Source organism: Metopolophium dirhodum, chromosome 2 (assembly GCF_019925205.1).
Source record: "Metopolophium dirhodum isolate CAU chromosome 2, ASM1992520v1, whole genome shotgun sequence".
Lineage (NCBI taxonomy): Eukaryota > Metazoa > Arthropoda > Insecta > Hemiptera > Aphididae > Metopolophium > Metopolophium dirhodum.
In genome coordinates, this window is record NC_083561.1 from 33,601,731 (window position 1) to 33,623,340 (window position 21,610).

At 27.3% G+C, this 21,610-nt stretch overlaps 1 protein-coding gene across 2 annotated transcripts in view; it reads left to right on the top strand.

Moving 5' to 3' along the window:
• The first annotated feature begins 234 nt into the window (after nt 1-234).
• LOC132939003 (uncharacterized) overlaps nt 235-21,610 on the top strand; it is a 41,122-nt gene continuing 19,746 nt past the window's right edge. Inside the window, exon 1 of one of the 2 annotated variants that reach the window (XM_061005992.1) lies at nt 235-497. The gene's annotated coding sequence lies outside the window, so the exon portion shown is untranslated. Of the gene's footprint in view, nt 498-8,298; nt 8,399-21,610 lie in introns of those variants that run through there. The other variant, XM_061005993.1, reaches the window with a different exon arrangement.

The following is a 21,610-nucleotide window of genomic DNA, read 5'->3' on the forward strand; positions in this document are numbered from 1 at the left end:
ATTTTTAGAGCATCTAAAACCGCTTCCTGTACTAATAATACTGATGACATTTCATATAGAATTCTTATATTCGATTCAGACTATTGTTTACGTATAGACGTTTACTGTTTGATTCTTATGCTTTGTAACAGTAAAACCAGTGGGGGGGGGGGGGGCGCAAGCCCGGATAGCGCTGCAGTGGCATGCCGTAAGTAGGGATAAGACGAACGCGCTGCTCGCAGTAGTCACGTGTATTACCGTCCCGACGCACCCTCGTCGGACGCACAAGGGTTGTTCTGCCGGTATAGTTCGTCTCTCGCGCCAAGTTATTTCGAAGTGACAAATAATTTTTATTCCTTTTCTAATCACATCGTATTTTAATAACAAAATATTACTACTAATAAAAATAAACATATTTTGAATACGATGCACACAAAATATACAAAATGAAAAACGCCGGGTAATATGTTCGACCATTGACGTCCTGGCTCGTCTATGAAAAAACACATACAATTCAGGTATGACACATTATTACAAGTACTGACATTGACATGCCTACCTAATAATAATACCAATAAATAATAATTATTATGATAAAGATAAAGTTTCTCGCGAACGAAAGTAAATTTGTTCAGAAAATATTTCGATATAGAGTGTGATCTTGTTAGTGAACGTTTGTAGCATATACGCCGCTAATGTGAACTGACATCCGCTCTGCCATATATCCGTTCGTCTGGTGTAGAAAACACTTCAAAATAACGATGTCTCCGATTCAGTAGTGGTGGACGTTCATAGTTCTTTTCAAAGAGATTTCACACAGTTAAGCGAGACCTTTTGTACGGCCACAACTTTGTCTATTTTTTCCATTTTATAGATACAATGCAATACTGTTTTGAAACCCGGAGGAAATAATATAAAATTGGTGATACACTGATACTGTAGTTGGTCACAAAACAATCTAAAAACGTATCTTTGTACAATGTACAGTGCAATTCAATGATGAGAGGATCCGAATTTCCTTTTAGTGAAATCAATTTGTAATTTTAAAAAACCAATACCAAAATGTACGAACGTACATATTTTTTTTATTTTATATTCAAACCAGATAATAAAAATAACATATGTCAAGAACGAAGATTATACGTCTTATAGATTTTTGGTGCAATCTAATCTATAGCCTTTACTGTTAATGCTTAAAAACCCATACAATAATTTATTAAATTAGTGTTCATTTTAAATTCATAGCATTATGTAAATTAAATAAGATACTATATAGTTATCTGATTATAAATATTTGAGAAAAAGTAACTAATTATTTCAATAGGTATAGTAAAAACAGTAATGACTTATAAAATAAGACATGTTTCAGACGAACTGCCACTGCATAATTTAGTCGCACCGTTTAAATAACTTTATAAACAAAAGTTTAAATTACACGTGAGAAGATATAAAGACCTTGCTTGTAATCCTGAATAACAGGTGAGGGTTACAAAAAAAAAAAAAAAAAAAGGTAGACTACTTAATATTTTTATTGGACTCAAGCGTAAAAAAAGTTTTTGTTTTTAATTCTTGACCGTCGTTATCCGCCAGTGCTAGTGCGGTTAGTACCTATTCCAGCCAGCATAGTTCTCTGAATTAATTTATGCACCCCAAACACAGGACCAAATCGCAAAGGGCAGGATTTTTAATGAAGGTTTTTTTTTTAATTTCATCAACACCGAGTTTTCCATCATACAGCGTTAGGTAGGTACTGACCGTACCAGCAATGACGCTGCAAAAGTTACGAGTAAATGATTAGTTTAATTCCATAGCAGCGATTCATAAACGTTTCAGAAAACATACTTTGACTTATATACGTACATGGTACACACATTTTAATACCACCAGCATATTTGCAGATGGTTTGGAAAGTTTGATCACAACTTCTGACTTGAACACGCCCTCGAGGAGTATAGGACACATTGTAAGTCGGAATTCTCACCGAAAGAAAAAAACAAGGGCGATAATACTCTTTTCTCTGTTAAACTACATTATTCATAAGGATACAACATAATGTATCGTGAATAATTTAATTTCAAGTTGAAGTTTTATTATATCAAATTACGGTAAGCATTATGTAATTATAAATTGAGTTGTTCGGTGATACTTTAGATCTTTGAACTAAACAAACCTACATTATTCAAGAACTGTTATACAATATTGCAAGACATTAATTTATTGGTTTTGTGCTTTTACAAACATAAAAATTAACATATTTTTTTTGACATCATTATCTGATTACATAGAATAATACAATAACATCATTAACGATACTCCATATTGTCATATTATTCATAAATATAATATAATTGTCGTTAAAATATAACCAAAGATCTTTTGATTATTTAGTTTTGTATAATTTAAAAATGATTGAGAAATTTGTAATAATATTATACATAATTACATATATTATTATTTGTTTATTTTTAAATACTATGGTTTAGGTACCTAACCTAAAAAACCATAAACCATTGAAGTGCATGAATTCGCAATTATTTTTATATTTACCACTCTTGCGTGCAATTAAATGATGGAAGTTTATACATATTTTACGTCAATTTTCTTGTATAATTTTAAATTACTCACAATGCATTTAAAGTTTTCATAATCGATATTATATTAGTAGGTATACGCTCTACAACAAACGTAAAAAATAAAATAAAACATTTTAAATATAATTTGATGCAAACAAAATGTGTGTCAATATACTTTTCAGCCAGATTGGATGGAAATTTATTATATTTTCAAGTTGAAATTTATCTACATTTTATGTATATACACGCGCCTTCTAGTTTAAGTAAATTAAGTTCGACTATAATATATATGGAAATGTTCACCAGTATGCATACTATACTTAGAATTTTCTCTCATTTTTGGGTAAATTAAATTCACCTATATAATAAATTATACACTGTGTAAAAACGTATATATACCTACTATAGTTGGACCATGTAAATTGTCACCATTTATCACAGTGTATAAAATAAAGTTTCAACTACGTTAATAACTATGTATACGCTTCTATATCTATTATATGTGTGCTCGTCCACGATGGTTTTTTTTATTTTTTAGGTACCTAAATATTAATGAATATGCGAATTGAAATAAATAGATAGGTACTTACCTAGTTGTTGTATTTTAATTAATCTGAAAGTGCAACATAATATCATCATGTCCTGCAAAAATATTTCATAGGAACTCCGTACTCGAAGTTTAAAAAGTTAATAGATATGCGTACCTAATAACAGAGATTTCAATACTTTAAACTATACGTTCAAATTTAAAGGAATTTTTCTAATGATTATTTTCAATATAAATCTAGTGCAGCAATAAACATAATATCACAATAACGAGGGAATATTTTTGGTGGCTTAATATCTATAGACGTTGAATTTATGTAGAATGTACAGTATTGTACACATATATATATAATATTATAAGTGAGAATAACTACGGCAACACGACCGGCAAAAAGTTTTCTATATTCATCTAAAAAATTCCACTATCCCGGCTGGGTTTATACGAACATGTGGTACGACGAGGATAAAATCCGGACCGACACAATCGACCACATTACCGTTTTGTGGTAGGTAATGAAATAAAACTTTCGGCGGGTGGCAACAGTTGAACAGTATTGTATCTAGATATAAAAAAAAATGTATCTTTATAATAAATTACTTAGTCTCATCAACTCGTCTAAATAAATTAAATTAAATTGTCCATCGATGTTAGCAATCATTTTGATTAATTTATTATTACATTTCATTTTATAGATTTAATCATATTGTATATTTGCAAATGAAATTGTATTAGTAATTAGGTACTTAGACATTTTCTGATAATACATGTTTATATTTATTTTTTTTATAGGTAGTTGATAATTGTGAAAAATATGATATTTTTTTAGATTTATCATTAGTAAATTAATTTATTAAAAATGAACGACAATTGGTTTTACTCGTGTGTATTATTATACTAAATTTAGAAAATAAACGGCTACAATAATTTAAAAAGTTATGACTTGAAATAGTTTTCCTGCAAATATACCGACGTAGGTACATATAATTAAATAAATAAAAAAAATACATAAGTTCCGCATTGACAAACACGTAAGCTTGGTTATCCGTTCAAAAATAATATATTCGTTTTTATATAAATAAAAAAATTAAAACATTTTACAATATGTGAAAAGGTATTATTATCGATAAAAATAAAAATAAAAATTTGAATATTTATCTCTAATTTTAATACCCATGTACCTACACGTTTTCACGAAATTACCTTTATCTAGACATTTTTTGTTGTTGTCTGGCCTCAACCGCCGATGACTTCGGGGACGATAGTACACGTACGCTTCGCGGTTGTGTGTCACGGGGTTGAAGCCAAAAGGGTAGAATGTCGAACCTGGTGGGAATTCTAAAGCGGGGCGGAGCCGATTTGTGTATAGGTTCGAAGTGCACCCCGTCTATATACACGGGCGAACCGGCAGATTTAGGCATTTGTCAGTTTTTCAGGAGACACGTTCGTGTCGGTACAGGTCATTGTCGAGACAATCCTCCCGGCGGCGACGTGGAGGTTAATGTCAAAGCCACGCCAAAGGGACATCCACCTACATTATACTGTTTATTAATCGCGCGACAGCAACTATATAATATGTAGGTGGTGGAGGAGGAAGTGGCGGCGGTGGCTCGTGTCAGCGTCCAAAACGTATTTTGGCACCACGGCGGTGTCGTTAATCAATTCGCAGAACAATTCGCACGGCCAATCGTCGGACCGCGTCCGACGGCCATTAATCACGAATCGATAACACAATAATATGTTCGGTAAAACAGCCGGCCGATGAAAAGTTTCCTCCCTCCGTCTTTATAATACCATTTCGTCCGCAGTACACAATACCTACACTTTTCCTGCACGTCCGACGTTTAATGTTTGTACAAAATGTTTCCCAAAAGAGTACCTGCGCTGACCGGATAAAATATATTATAGTGTTTCTAATTGAAGACATGTCAGACATGTTTACATTGCGCATCTCCTCAGATTACTGTTCATGTGGTGGGTACCGACGTAATTATTTTTGTGTTTAATGTTAATCGAAAAATGCACTTAACCGCCGCTTGAGACGAGCGTCAGCTGAAACGTTTTGCGAACAGCTAATAGATGCAAAAAGTTGGAATGCGACCATTTGAAAGTGCACTTTCAGCATGCTGATCTCAACAAACGGTTTTTATCGAACTACTGTTTAGTTGAAAATATTTGAGACTATATTATTTAGTGGTTGATGAATAAATAACAGTTTTCAATTTATAATTTTCAAAGTTGTGACATCGAATATACATAACGTGCCTGTAATCACTTTCATGTTTGTTTAATAAAATATAAACGATCACATCAAATGACTAAATCATTTTTTTTTTTTGTACTTATAATAAAACTTGACGTACGGCGTACGATTGAGGCCACAATAAATGATAACTTTAGCTGTCAAAACATGTTTCTATATGTTACCATCGGTATTATATAATGACTTGTAGAATAATAATGGTAGTAAAACAACATTTTGTTTTTTCAATAGAATGGGTTGAACTTTATTTTGATTTTATCGAATTGTTTTTGCTTAATTTGTATATTTTATGTTTTTAATTGAAAATGTGATGATTTTAAACATAATAATTATTACAGAATGTAAAACTCATAAAAAAATTCTGTACAACACAAGTCACTACTCGCAAAATAATGATCATGAATTCATGAATATCATCTAATTCATCTCTGTCAAATGAAAAACATTTTTGAACATGTCTTAAACCATATTTATGATTACAGACTATAATAAAAATTGGTGTATTGTCAAGATACCACATTAAATATATTTTAAAGATAATATACGTATTATTTCATCATCTTTGAATCTTTCATTTTTCAATTTTCTTAATATTTCGAAAAATTTCTAATTAATAACTAATAACATTGATTATAAAATTATAAATGCTTAATAACCACTTAATTTAATACTATTCAGTCGTACATAACTGTTTTCAACCATATTAAGTCATGAATCGATTTCGAAAAAAATGTAGTTACTCACTTGAATATTATTATGAAACGTTATGTTTACTATAATATACTTAATACGCAGGATAACCCATTAAATATGCACAGTGCACACTCAGTCAAATTTTGAGTGTTGAATTTTTTTTCGTGAATATCGAAGTAAGTACTGTAATAAAAAGGTGATCAAATAATTAATGTACAACATTTTTAAAAAATGTTGTCCTCTCTAAAATTATACACAATTCCTTTCAAATCGGAGTAAAATAAAAATATAATTTAGTTATATTTTAATACATTTAGATACACAAAAAAAATATATTAGGTGGATATTCGAATAAATGATGTCATATTATAAAAATTGAATAATTACCATCATATGTACATTGTACATAAAATTAAAAGAGAGCTATACAGTAAGTTAACGTCTAATACAAAATAAATCAAGCATCTGGACTAATTGAAAAATAGAAAGGTATTAAACGATAATCGACAAGAACTATGATAGGTTGAATGAGTATTTAACTTAAACAGTAATTTTCGAAAATTTTTTTTAATGAAGTAATACTCAATTATTAAGAAGAATTAGAAAATATATATCAATATTTATAAGTATAGAATAAGTACCTACCTACTCAGAATATGATTAGATATTCATTTATATTGCATACTTATTACAAAAAAAATAGTGAAATTTACGTCAAAACAAGATAATACGATTGTATTTTGGTTAAATTGTTTCTAATAAAAAAAAAAAAAAAATCCTAGTTTTGATAAAATATAAGTGTTTATAATGTTATTTTATATACGTTATGGGTTTTGAAACATTTCGATCAAAGTTGGACCTTTTATTAATTTTAAAATGACAATATTTGCCGTCTTAGTTATAAATATGAAATGATTGACATAATATTACGGTTAACTGTAGATATTCAAAACATCTCACAAGCCATGAAGATATCAAAAAAAAAAGTTCACGTTTATTTAATTGTTGATAAAAAAAAAAAAAAATAGTATTACCTACATAGTGATGATATTTACTTAATTTCAAGGCCAAATGTAATATTTATATAATATTAATAATGATTATATTATAAAATATTTGCATACAATAAAATTCTATGTAACTTCGTATAAACAAACAATTTCCACAGAAAAGGTACCTAAATTATTTCAATAATATCAACAATTTAATCAAAAGTTTATATTTATTTTTAGCTTAGCTTATTTAATAATTGAAGCTCCTTATAAAATGTTGGTATAATTTATTATATACTCACTACCTATTAAACATTTTTAAATTTATTGAATTTGCTCATTTAATGTTAAAGTGTAATTTGAAAGTATAATAATGAATTTAATTCAAACAAAGTTAATAATAAGAAAACTTTTGTTCCTGGAAGGAGTGAAAATTAAATTTGAGAGAACTGCGCCTATCGTTTATTGAATTAGTTTAACTGAAACACTTTGTGTATTCTCGAATATGTTGAACCATAATAATTTACGGTACGCACAATCGTAAAAGCAGAAGATTTACAAAGTTCTATTGTACACACAAGAAGGGTTAAGAATAAATATAAATAGTCTATATTCTATGTATCTTATAAATATTTTATACTATCTAAACTCCAAAACAAGGATTTACAAAGACATAATATATAATGCATTATACATAACTCATAAATCGTTTATTTTTTAAATAAAAAATATCTAATGTATTTTATGATCATTAATGTTATGTAGGATCATACTATAATACGTGGTTTCCCTTCATTCCATCTAGAACAGAATATTGCATTCATCATTAATCATTAGGTAGTCATTGGTAATAACTAATAACTAGGGGCGTACAACCCCCCCCCCTCATTATAAAATCCCAATAATATAATGATAATATATAATCATAACAATCAGGAAAAAATTGCATGTAGATACTATACAAACAACAACAATTACTTTTAAGTTAAACACAAGAAAACAATTAATATATTGCTAAATTATAACCAAGAGCGAAGATCAATATTTTTGTAATACAGTTTTACAAGTACGCGTTTGTTGCGAAAAATAATGATTGTCTATAAATAGATATCTAATGTTATATTCAATATTGTAATAGCTATATATATATATAATATTTTTACCCACGACGCATACGGCCGTACCAGCAATACTGCTAATAATAGTTTGTTAATAGTATAAGAATTTATCACTGTGTTTGAAATTACGTGATCGCCGATTCACATCAGTTCATTTATCCTGGAGCTGATGCGCATTGCGGCTGTCTCAGACCTCAGTTTGCGTGTAACTAAATATTATTTTCCAGCCAAAGCAGGTAGTTTATTCATTTTTATAATTTATATTATATAAATACAATCAGAATTATTTATTTCAAATTGTTTTTCGTTTTGTCATTTATATTTAAAATGTTCACTGCTATCCATTGTTTGATCTATCCATGTTTACGTATTCATTGTATTTTGGTTTTTTTGTATTCCTATGATTAATATACGCCTATATTTGTATTTGGTTTTTTCACGTTAGCCTATTACTAATAATTTAAGTCGAACCTCCTCTCCCTACCCCCCCACCACCCATTAATAATCTATACCTACGCCCCTGCTAATAACCCACCTTTTAACATTTAGTTGTATCATGTGGTTACTACTTACCAGTAATCTGGTACTCTGGTTAATTAAAGAATGACCTATAAGATAATATTTATTATATTAAAAATCAAAATATATAGTTCCAAAACCACATTATTATGTACCTATACTGTTCATATTTTATCAATGTGATAATAATATTGGTTTTATGATGCTCTTATAAGCTATTTTATAAGTACCTACTACATATTTTGTTCAATATATTTCAATTGCGTATTGTGGTTATTATTAAGTTTTTATCTTTTACTTGACTAAAAATAATTTAAAATATCAATAATTTGAAGTTTTTCATAAAAAAGAACGAAAAATATAAAGTGATTTCAATTTTCAAGTATGACGAATGACGATGTAGATCTTAAAACTTTGGTTTTAAATTATGACATCGACAGCAAATATAAATTACGAATGTAAATCTAATTGTGTTTCAAGGTTTTATTCTTGTATTTCTTTTGATGGTGTTAAATTATTTATGATCAGCTTTTTACTACTTTTACATTACAAATAAATTTGAAACAATTCAAAGAGAATTTTCTCAATACGCCTCTACATTAAGTATCACATCATATTACAACAAATAAACAAATAACAGGAAAGAATTAACAGTAAGCTATGGTTTCATCCCCATGAGATCTCATCGCTCAGTTTTGTTTAACTAGATTTTCCCACCATTATTTAGCCCTTTGGGATTTCAGTCCAACAATTAGTTGACCGAATTTCTCTTTATTTGTTATAGATCCTATCTAATGATTAAACTCCAATTTATATGAAAAAAAAATTAAAAGTAAAAATATTTAGATACAATCTCCGTAAAGAACAGTATAATATTGTATATCGAAGCGTAAATTGAAATGTTTATCTTCTACTCCCTATTACTTCCACTATTACTATACTTGCATTACTACTATTACAGTATTTCATTTTTTTTTGTTTTATACAAAAATTACTTTCTTTTGTCGTATTTAATACCAAACCGTCTTCAAGATTTGTTAAACAATTTATGGGCTCACATTTAAAGTAGGTGGGCTAAAACGTAATAATAATAACGATAATGGAAAATCCAAAAAAAGATACGGAAAGAAAACAGAAGAAATAATATCATTGTTATTGTTTATGTGGAAAACTTCAGTCAGCTATTGCTTTTTTATTATTAATTACGAGAAAATTAATATTTTCTTAAAATAATTAAAACCTTTCCTTGATCATTACTCTATATAATGATGCTACCATTGTTAGAGATGAATTTAAATTGTATTTATTTAAGCTTTTAACATACAAAGTAAAATATTATGATGAATAATAATTTTAATTAGATATTTTAAAGTATGTACCTTTATATATTTGGGAAAAAGTTCATAGTATGATGACATTTTATAGCTTAGAAACTCCAATAGAACAATAATTTTGTTTATATATATTTGAATTAACAAACATCGTATTTTGTATTAATATCAAAAAGAGGGAGTAATACAGTTTTACTGGATGATGTATTTTTAGTTACTTTTTTTTTTAAACTAAAATTGGGTCATTTTTTTCTCTATTTTTATTTTTTACAGGAAATTTTAATTTAAAAGAAATACACACATTTAACACCAAATAAATTATATTATATTTTCCAGTATATTCAATGTATTTTCAAATGATCTTGTATATAGGTACTTAAACATTTCTAATGGAAATTAGTTTCACTTAAAGTTATATTTTGAATCGATGCATTCGAATGTATAAATAATAATTTCCACATCTAAAGCCTTTACCCAGGTGAGCGAAGCAAAAAAAGTTCCAAACACCAGTTTTTGTTTTCTGTCAGATTTTTTTTTCAATAATGTGAATATTTACTTTTTTTAACGTGGATTATTTCTGCTTCTTTAGAAAATTGTTACCTGAAACATTTTAATCTGAACTCAAATAACATTGAAGGTGTGTTCAATGAATAATAAATCAATCTAGTTTATTTAATTTTAATAATTTAAAGATCATTAAATCGTTTCACGGAAAATAATTAAACACTTTGGTGGACGAAAACGTCGACAACATAGCTGATCAATAAATTATTCATATTAATTAAAAATCGTTTTAAACTTTTTAAATAATCATTATATGCAGTGGCGTACGCAGGATTTTTCAATGGGGGGAGGGGGGAGGGGCTTGAAAATTAGTTACAATTTTATTTTTATTTTGTCCAGTCTAATAATTGGAGACGTTTATTTGAGGTATTTTAAAATGTTTGCAACTTCTCAACTTTTCTGGTAGAAAAAATGCTCTTATGCATAAACTTCGATGCCCGATGAATGTTTTTGGAAGCAAATTGTACTTTTAGAGGTCAAATTTGAAAATGCTCAGTGGTTTTTAGAATAATTGCAGAAAAAAATGAAAATTTATTAAAATTGTTTGGTAACCAGCTTGGTTATACCGTCCTCACTTGAATTGTATTTGATTAATTAAAATTATTTTTTTTCTGTAAATGTCAATAAAAAATTATTTATCCGGTCAAAAGCTTAAAAATGTTATACGTAAGTTTTTATTATAGCTAAAATAGGCATCATGGTTATTTTTTATAAGTATTTAAAGTTCAAATTTCGTCTAAACCCCAGTTAATTTGTAGTTCAAAACTTAAAAAATATTAAATGTGTATAAGCTAAGACTAGAAAATTGAATATAAGGTCTTTCATACAAGTAGTTCATACTTTTTCCGAAAAATTACAGATAATTTTAGGAAAATTGGAATGCAAATACAGTGTTTTTTTCAAAAATGAATTCATTCTGGTAAGACTGGTATTGTAGTTGACAGTTGAAACTTGATAAATATTTATTTTTTTTAAGTAATAATAATACGTTAATGGGGAGGGGGCATCAGCCCGTTAGCCCCCCCTGCGGATGCCACTGATTATATGAATACTATAATAAACTGACTGATGGTGTTTATTTAGATTTTTTTTTTTCATATAATTTTGAAGTTTTTGGCTTTAAGCTTATTCATACTGATTAATAAATTTGTCTATTTTAAAATATGTACAAGTATGATTGAGCAAACGCATTTAACAAAGTGTTCAAAATATATTGGATATGATCCAATAAACGTTAAAAATATATTGAAACACTTAAATATAACCTATGACGAAATTGTGCAAAACAAATTGTTATTAGGTACTATAAAAATAAATTTACGATTTATGAAAATATTATTGAGAATTATGACATAAAAAAATTTGATTACATAGCCTTAAAACCTGCAGTGTTCTTATTAGTTTTACGATTTATTTCATTACAAAATAACCAAAAACTTTTTTGGTAGATAGTTGGAAGCTTGGTAGTAGACGATAAGTACTTTAGATGCTTGTTCGTTAACTGTACGTTGTATATATGTGGACAACTGTGTAAATGTGTAATATTGTAGCATGAAAATCAATTACCTAACTGATATAGTTTTTAAAATTGATTAGGTATGTACCTATAATTATTATAGGTTTAATACTATAATATAGTCAGTGACATCACTGAGATCGTAATTTTATTTATGTTTTTGGCCATCCAGAATTGTTTTTCAGTTATACAGTCATGACATGATGTTCTTCAAGAATGTTTCCAACTGGTTGCTTATTTCCAAGTACTTACACATTTTTTTTTTAATGAAACGTTTGTATTTAAGATTCTGAGAGAAACTAAAAAGCTATTGATTTTACGATGTTTTTTTTTTTATTGTGTGTCTTATTATTTAATTTTAACGAGCTTCACTCAGTATCATTTTTTGAATTCAATGATAATAATATACCATTAACTATTGTTATTTTTCATTTACTTCTTTATTTCATAATATCGTAGTAGGTACATCTTCTACAATAATATTTCATTTCATCGAGTTGTGTAGCTCGGAGCTCCTTATCAAGTTTATTCGAATAGCGTATAATCAAAGAGTTGTGCATACAATTTATTATGTCCGTTAAACGCTGTATAATTATTATTATAGAATACATTGTGCAAAATAACGATTATTATGAACTGTCCTGGTACTTAATAATATTTTATAAGTAGAAGTACAGTTAATTTTCTGGGAAAAACAACGGTATGAGTGTTTCGTAGGTAGGTCGAACATCAACCGACAGTAAAGATTTATTATTGCATAGTGATAATTATACAAAGCGCGTCACCAAGCGTGCTCGCTCACTATATTTTTTCAAATTAATAATTTATTTATTAAAATTCTGATTTTTGTAGTTTTAAAATATATTTAAGACCATATTTTAAAATTGTTTAGACTTGTACTACTCGGGTGTCCTGTGGTGATACCAACTTAATGTTACAAAAAAAAAAAACTAACCTTGTTTTGTGTAAATTATTTAGTTCGAGATTTTTTTTAAATGTTGACGTTTCTAAATCAAAATTTGATTAAGAGCCTGGTTTTTGAGTTAAAATGTATATACTAAGGGTTATAGTCCTTAAAAATGGCTTTAAAAAAATATAAAATTGGATCTAGTATTTATTATACTCAAACTATTCTCACAAATTATTAAATGTTGATGGTCTAATATTAATTACTAAAATGTTCAAATCATCATAGCTCCTGTATCTTCCAATCCAATTATCATAAACTTGTTATCCTAAAAATATAACGTTAAATACCTCAAAACTACGAATTAATATTTAGATACATCAAAATGTCCAAACAAGTATCCTGATAACAATTTATAGTATAAAAAAAAAGTGATTCTTGTTTGAAAAAAATTTTATTGGTATTGTCACACAGTAAGTAATAACTAATAAGTAATAACTCGTATATGGTATAAAAAAAATAAATATTTGAAAATACATAAATATATTTAAAAATTCCAAAAATCAGAATTTTTATACTTAACTGCATTGTTGAAGGACAAATGGGGTGAGTATACTGAATCACTTCGTTTACTGTATAGCAATGATTATTTTATGCAGACAATTATTTCCGATGAAATAGACTTATAAATGATAATTGTAGACCTTTGATTGTCATACCGAACGATTGTCGTACATTTTTAATAATAATCATGTAACTATTATTTTCTAACACACATCGATCTATATTGATCATAATACATAGCTCATATAGACGTATGGAACTAATCATTTTTCCTAGAAAAATATTGTTAAATAAATGTATGTAAAGTAAGTTAGTTGATTGTTTCAATAATACGTTAAACTATTAGTGGAAGTTCCACGAGTGTAATTTATTTTATTTATAGTAACCGAAAAACTGTTTTTTTTTTTTTTTATTTAGTACAAATATATTGTTTTGTGGGTTTCTTAAAAATTACCAATATTGATTGAAATTTAAAATGTGCACAACAAATATTAATTTAAAGAGATCAATTGCGCACTGCGAAACCGTAGAATTCGGCATATTTATGGGTTTCCTTATGCGTCATAACTCATAAAATAAGTGTTTTTTTCCTATCTGACTTAACATAGATTGGCTTTACTAAAAGAGTATTTTGATTTTATTTTTATTCATTTTAATTTTTAATCAAATATGTAGTTTCACATATTACATCTTAATATGTTAGTTTTATTCAAAAAATATAATTTTACTACAAATTATTCAATTAATATCAAAACTCAACATTTAACAGCAATACAGTTATTTTTTTTTTTTTTTAATTTATAATGATGAACAATTTTATATACTTAAATATACAATCATTTTCTGATCTGATTTTACTACCCCCAAGACCATAGAAATAAACGTTCAAAATATTTGGGCTACTTAAAAATAAAATAAAAGTTTTATAAAAAAAAGTCAAGTAAATTCATATTAAGAACAAAAGTATCTAACATTAAATGTACATGATAAAGGTGCATTATTCAGATTTATATTACTATGAACATAATATATTATACGTATAATATGATTATTTATAAAACCATTTATGATCTCGAAAGATACTTTAGGATTCAACAGCTAATAATTAAAATATTAAATTGTAATATATTTATCATTCAAGCTTAACTAAGATAAAAATTACAAGTAGTGGAGTATGGACACACTTCATGGTTTACAGTCCGGCACTGGTATTAAGCTTTTCCGGTTATTTGTTTTTGCACGAGTGGCGAGCATTTAAGCAACACGTCATGCCATGTTCTTAAACGCATAACTTTACACTGTTTTCTACAGTTCAAATACAAATGGTCTAGATGAAAATTAATTCACTAGATACTAAACAATTTGGAGGTATTAACCCACTTGGGTTTCTTAATTGTCGAACTATAATATGGATATTTTCACGTCAACAATTTTTAAGGGGCTCTGAAGTGATATGTGAGTATTATGTCCTAAATCCCCTTTAACTGTGCATATGGACTGTTATAAATTAGATTGGGTGGCTTGGCGTGGCGTGGTGGCTGCAATAAATTACGCAATGTGAGTTAGAGTAAGTAAAATCTGCTTCCACTAGTTACCGGATGGGTGACCATCCGGGTTCGTAGTGGCAAAAACCTTGCCACATATACACGTGTTGCTAACCTACTGTTTCAACCGTACCAAACCTACCTAACCGTAATCTCTACAATAGCTAATGAACATAATGCCAGACTCAAATTCATTAAAAAAAAAAAAAAATAATATTTGAAAATTTCTTCTCAAATGTCATCTATACATAATACAATAATACATGTTATATTATACAATAGCTATTCAATGAGCTTTTTATATGAATAAAAGTATTCCAAAATTGTTTGTATACATAAATTCTAAGTAAACCTTTGTTTTCAATGTTTCCGTAGGGTCTAATAAATAAATTATATTATACATAGTAACCTAGTTCGATCTATAGAAAATGAACTACAATTTTAACAAAAAGATACAGTACGTATACTAGTATGCTCTGGGGACAAGTGGGAAAAACGGATAGGACGAGTGTTGATTGGAAAGAATGACATACTTCCACAGAGAATAGAATATTCCTGACACCTTTCTAATACCCTAGTATAATTTATTCAAATTATAGTTTACTCAAACCCATTTAAAAAATCGTTTATTTATGTATGTATCTTGCACATAAAAATTAAGAAAGTTTAGAATTTTGAAAAAACATACTTCAAAAAATAATAAAAGTTATATTATATTAATTACCTAAGCTAAACAGTACACCCTCCTAACAATTATTTAGATCTCGTAAAATCGTGTACGTGTAAAATTTAATTAAAAAACAACAAAAAAAAAATTATAAACTGTTAATAAAAACATAGAATAAAATCAAAACAAGAATATCTACATATTTATATTGGTTACCTACCAAACAATCATAATACAAAAATAACATGTATCTCATAATATGCAGTACATTGTACATATTATATTAAATAGTAAAATATCTAATAACACGCATAGGTAAAATGTAGTAGTATCTTGTGTGAATTAGAAACTCAATTTAAATGTTAGATACAATTTTTGTTGATTATTTACTGATTTAAATCCTTGTTTGAAATAAAAAAAAATACTTACATAACTTAAAACTTTCCCCTTGAATACAAAAATAAAATTATAATCCATTAAAACTAATACATTTAGTGTATACAAATAATATATTATACTCATGAGTATTTAAACTAAATCATTACATTTTTCTTTCTGATAATTAATTTTAATTCTTAGTTTACAAAACATTTCATACTGTAAATTCAATTATAGTAGAAAAAGGCTCTTCTTGTAGGTATGAAGTAAAAACGACAAATTTAATGAAATTATTAAACTAAGACGTGATGAAGTTGTACAATCTGAAGAGAGGAAACAAACATTGTCTATCTCCTTCATTAAGAATATGTCAAAATTACCATTATTTTTAAATAAAATCTCAAAACTTTTCAAAATAAATGAAAAACCTACCTATAGTTATTAGGTATTACATTAAGGCTAGGTATATAATAACCTACCTACACAATATAATAATATACTTATAATAATTGACTATAATATAATCTACTATTTAGATAATAATTCATTTTGTTTCTTTCAAACTAAAAACTATAAATAATGAATAACATTATGTAAAATTAAAATATTTTAAAAATTGTTTAAAATAATATGCTAAATACAACTTATGTTTACTGTTTTTAGTTTTATAGTAATTTAACTCATAATTCAAATATTAAATATTATTGGTGACGCAAATATCGATAGAACTGTAATCAACAAACGCAATCCAATTCGTAATTGTTCCCTTATAAGTTATAATCATTGTTATAAATCACCACCCTGCACTCTGTAGCACTAACGTTGAGGGGAGAGCTTCGGAGGACGGATTACCCTTTCTTTTCAAAATCTTTTCCTGTGTTCCAATTCACGATTTCCATCTAACCTAACCTTACGTAATATGCTCGCCTAACGTTTCTAATTTAAAACAAAAATGTTGTCTACAACTAATATACGTTCTGTCACTTATATAATATATTGTAAATAGTCATTAGATAAATAAAATTTTTAATATTAGTTTTGTGAAAAATTACGATGACTTAAAGGGGTGAAATACTGAAATGTATGAAATTGTTTAAAATACAATTAGATTAATAAAAACCATAAGGATTTGAAAATAATATTATTTGAATGTATTAAACCAGTTAAACTTTTTTTAAGTTACCTATTAGAAAGTACTTAATATGTATATGCACTGAATTTGTATTCTTATACGCCAATCTACGTATATAAAATATTATTAATACATTTTTAAACACTCGTGACAGATATTATATAGCTTATAAAAAAAAATACTATTTTATACTCAACTAATTATTTACAATGTTAAAAATATAATCAATCAATAGTTTGTTCTAAATTAAATTGCTCAGAAAAATAAACAGAACAATTTTTTTAGGTCAAAAATAGTAATTGGCTGCTATATAATACCGGATAACGTATAATTTATACATTACATACGTTTACTGTAGCTGATGATATTACCGACATTCTATAGATTTAGTAAGTCCCTTTTTAGGATTTGCATAAATAACACTCAACACTCTTGTATAATTAAAATTGCACTCAGCATAAATCCATTTTTAGAATTGCACACTAGCCCAAAAAGTATTTTCCGGTGAAGTTATAAAGGCTTTTGTCAACCACATAGAATGAAAGAGATTTAAAGCAATGCCATTAAAGCCTGATGACATGGCTACAATAAAGGACATGTTGTGGTCGCAGACAATTCCATAAGCTCCTTCACATGCCGAACATTAGTGTAGTTTTAAGATATTTAAATTGTATAATAATGGATAGAGATTTATACATTGGGATCTAATGATAAGTGGTATATAAATTAATAGTTTAACCTTTCATCAACAATAATTACAAGATAATATACATAAAGGTGAACGAGAAAATATTATAGAAATAACCTGATATAGTGTTTTTGGTAAGACACCTTTTAACCCGTGATTTATAAATCTAAATTAATACATTTGAATGCCTTTAATAATAATTAACTCTAACTCATTTTTAATAACAAATAATAATATTCTTAAATTCGCATTATTATTGTTTATTTTACATTATCTTGGTAGCTGTATTACCCTGCGTTGCCTGGGGATACATGAATCCGAGATAGGCAATCCACCTGCGGCGGATAGTAATTAGTAATTTTTTTCTTGCGTGAACCATTAATTGCAATCAGAAACTAACGAAATAAAACACAATGAATATGTGGTTATAGTTTTCATGTTCCTAATAACGAGTAAGTCACCCTAAAATAATTAGTTCTATCTATTATCTAAACCTTCTTTGAATCGTTAAAGTCAGTCGAGTAGGCATTTTTTGATTCTATATGCCTCAGTCCCATACACTTTGCTTTTATATCACATTGCTGTTAATCATGGTTTCTAGTCAAGTATTTTTAGAGCCTATATACATCCTATTAACCTGTTATAGAGGACGAAAAAACAAATAAACATTCCCTTTTATATATTTGATTTTAAGTATCAAACAGTCTTGTTAAGTATTCGAATACTTGAATTTCAAATACTTTTCAAATACTTTTTGACCAATGTACTTTAAATACTTAAAAAATACTTTTTATTTATATTTTTATTTTTAAATATAAAATACTTTTTTTCATTCCGTGGTCTATTCCAAATTCCAATTACTAATATTTTGAAAAGTACTATTTTAAATTTTGTTTCTAAAATATTATTTTAAAAGTGGTTCTAACTTCTGATAATTTATAAATGAGGTTTCGCCAAAATACAAGCAGATAACAGAATGTCTGAACGCTGAAACCACTGTTGGCTCCTCACTCCCATATTATACCATGGCATACAAGACACTGATAACCGCTGGTTGGATTGGCATTTATCTTGAATTTTTAAATAGACTTCCTTCTTATTTAATGGGTATGGTACTGTGGTAGTAGTTTATAATTTGGATATAAGATATTGGTATTAATGTTATTGAACTTTTTTTTTTTGTCATTTTGATTTGTACAATCTATATAAAATATTTTTACAATAAGCACAATAGGTTGTGGGATATAATATAAGGTATTGGTTTCCTTGATTAAAGAAACTATTCAACAATAGTACTTCATGGCGTAGGTAGTAGTGGTTAGTCGACTAGTCATTGAATTGATTTAATTATTGATTATTAATTATTCATTTATTGAACTTAAAAAAAGTATTTGTGTAAGTATTTTGAATACTTTTAAAAGGTATTTGTATTTATATTTAAATACTTTTAAAAGAAAGTATTTGAATACATATTTTAAATACAAATTACACCAAGTATTTAAATACGTATTCTGAATACATTTGAAAAGCATTCTTAACAAGACTGCTATCAAAACATAATTACAATTTAAAAAAATATTTTGACTAATATATAATAAAAAAAACTACTAAATCTGGTTAAACGTACTTATACTTACCAAATATAAAAGTAAGTAATATACTAATATGTACTATTGATCAATTTGAAAAAATCGAAGTTATTTTACATAAAAGTTAAATAAAAAATAAGTTAAAATAGATTCAATGTATCGATTTCGATTTATTTTCAATAGAATAAATTATAATTTAATCATTAATCTGAGCAAAATAATAACAGGTAACCTACAACTAATTTTTAATTAATTATTACAATTTAATCGATTTTTGGTATACGTAATTCTAACCTACCCTCTACAAAAAAAAAATCAAAGTTGTAAACATGAAGACAATAAAACGATATTGTTAAATTAGCTATTGGTTATAATTCCAATATATTATTCCAATTATATGATTTAATAATTATGATACAGTAAACGTACTATACAATTAAAATTTAATTTTAGATGGAGTACTTTTTTAAAACACTTAATTATTTAAATATTGAAGAAAAAAAAGAACTATAATTAATTTCGATTTTTAAATGCAAAATGTGTATGTGTAAATTTGCTACTATACAAATGTATACAAAGATTTTGGAATGCATATAAAATCTCTAAAATTATTGTCCTAAAAAATAGCCTCGTAATATTTGCAATTTGTTGAAATTACCTAAAGTCGAAACAAATACCGATTACATTTTTTTTAAACCAACCTAAAATTTATCAAAAACTCATTTATATTTTCCTGCTCTCAACAGAAATATCACTTAAAATTAAACATTAAATAATAGGTATCGTGTTTTACAATGTTATATTAGTAGGTACCATTTTAGTTGAATTGCCATTGAAGTATAAAAAATATGAACGAAAACGGCCTATTGTTTAAAGCGGTAAAGGTGACGTTCGTGTTTATGGTCGTAGGACATTAGGTTACCAGGAAAGTTGTGGAAAGGGGAGGGAGAGATTGGCAAAAACAAGAGTCGCGTAGATGTGAAGTCATTAAAAACAACGGCTATTATGCATTTCACCGGTCGCGTGCCAGTAAGTATAGTGTTCGTACACCCTTTCAGTATTGCACCTACATAGCCAATGGCCGACGGGTGGAAATTATTAAGGCAGACTTTCCTTCTAAACAATGAAAAGAGAAAAAAAAGTAGAAGGAAATCATTTCTCGTGCACGGCGAGGGGTAATTTGGCTAACCCCAGTAATTTATTGGAGGTATTTCACCTAATATTAAGTCGAACCGACACCTTACACCTATATTCAAACCGACCATAGGCGTGGTTTAATACTGATGATAAATCGTTCATGCATTCAAAATTAAAGGAATACTCGAGACTTTATGATATTTTTGAATGGATTATTACTAGGGAAATAATTACATAGATTGAAAGTTAATGGGCTATGTATTTATATGTGTCATGATCTTTTTTCTTAAAACTTGAACTACACAAAATTGAATTGAGTAATTTATGCTTTTATTATTATAATTATTTGTATTCGTTTAATGTTTATAGGTGTATACATTTGTAATATACTTAAATAATAATTTACATTTATATCTACTACGTTTACCTAACTATAATAAATGCGTATTTATTTAAATATAGGAATAAATTCTTTGGAGAGCTACCTGAAAGCAATGAAGCATATCTATCATACAAAACTAACTTTTTTAAACTTATTTTAAATAGGTTGGTATCTATAAAATCCAAGTATTAGTTTCGCCTATCAATTTCTTGAAAAAAAGTCTTCCGGGATACACAAAGTAGGTACATTAAAATGTTTTATTATTATTAATAATAATATTGAATTCGCATACCTGTCTGCGCTGATTAATAACGATTAATGTAACTGTATTAATGTAATTGACAAATTAGTTTCTTAAAATTCCTACTATTTAGATTCTTAAACTTTAAAAATATAGAATTTGGAACATTCAGACTTATGCATTATGACTTATGTTCAAATTATTCTAGAAAATCATAATTTGTTATCAATGAGTTATCAACAATCATAAACAGTATTTACAGCGAGTTGTTAATATAGTAGGTAAACCT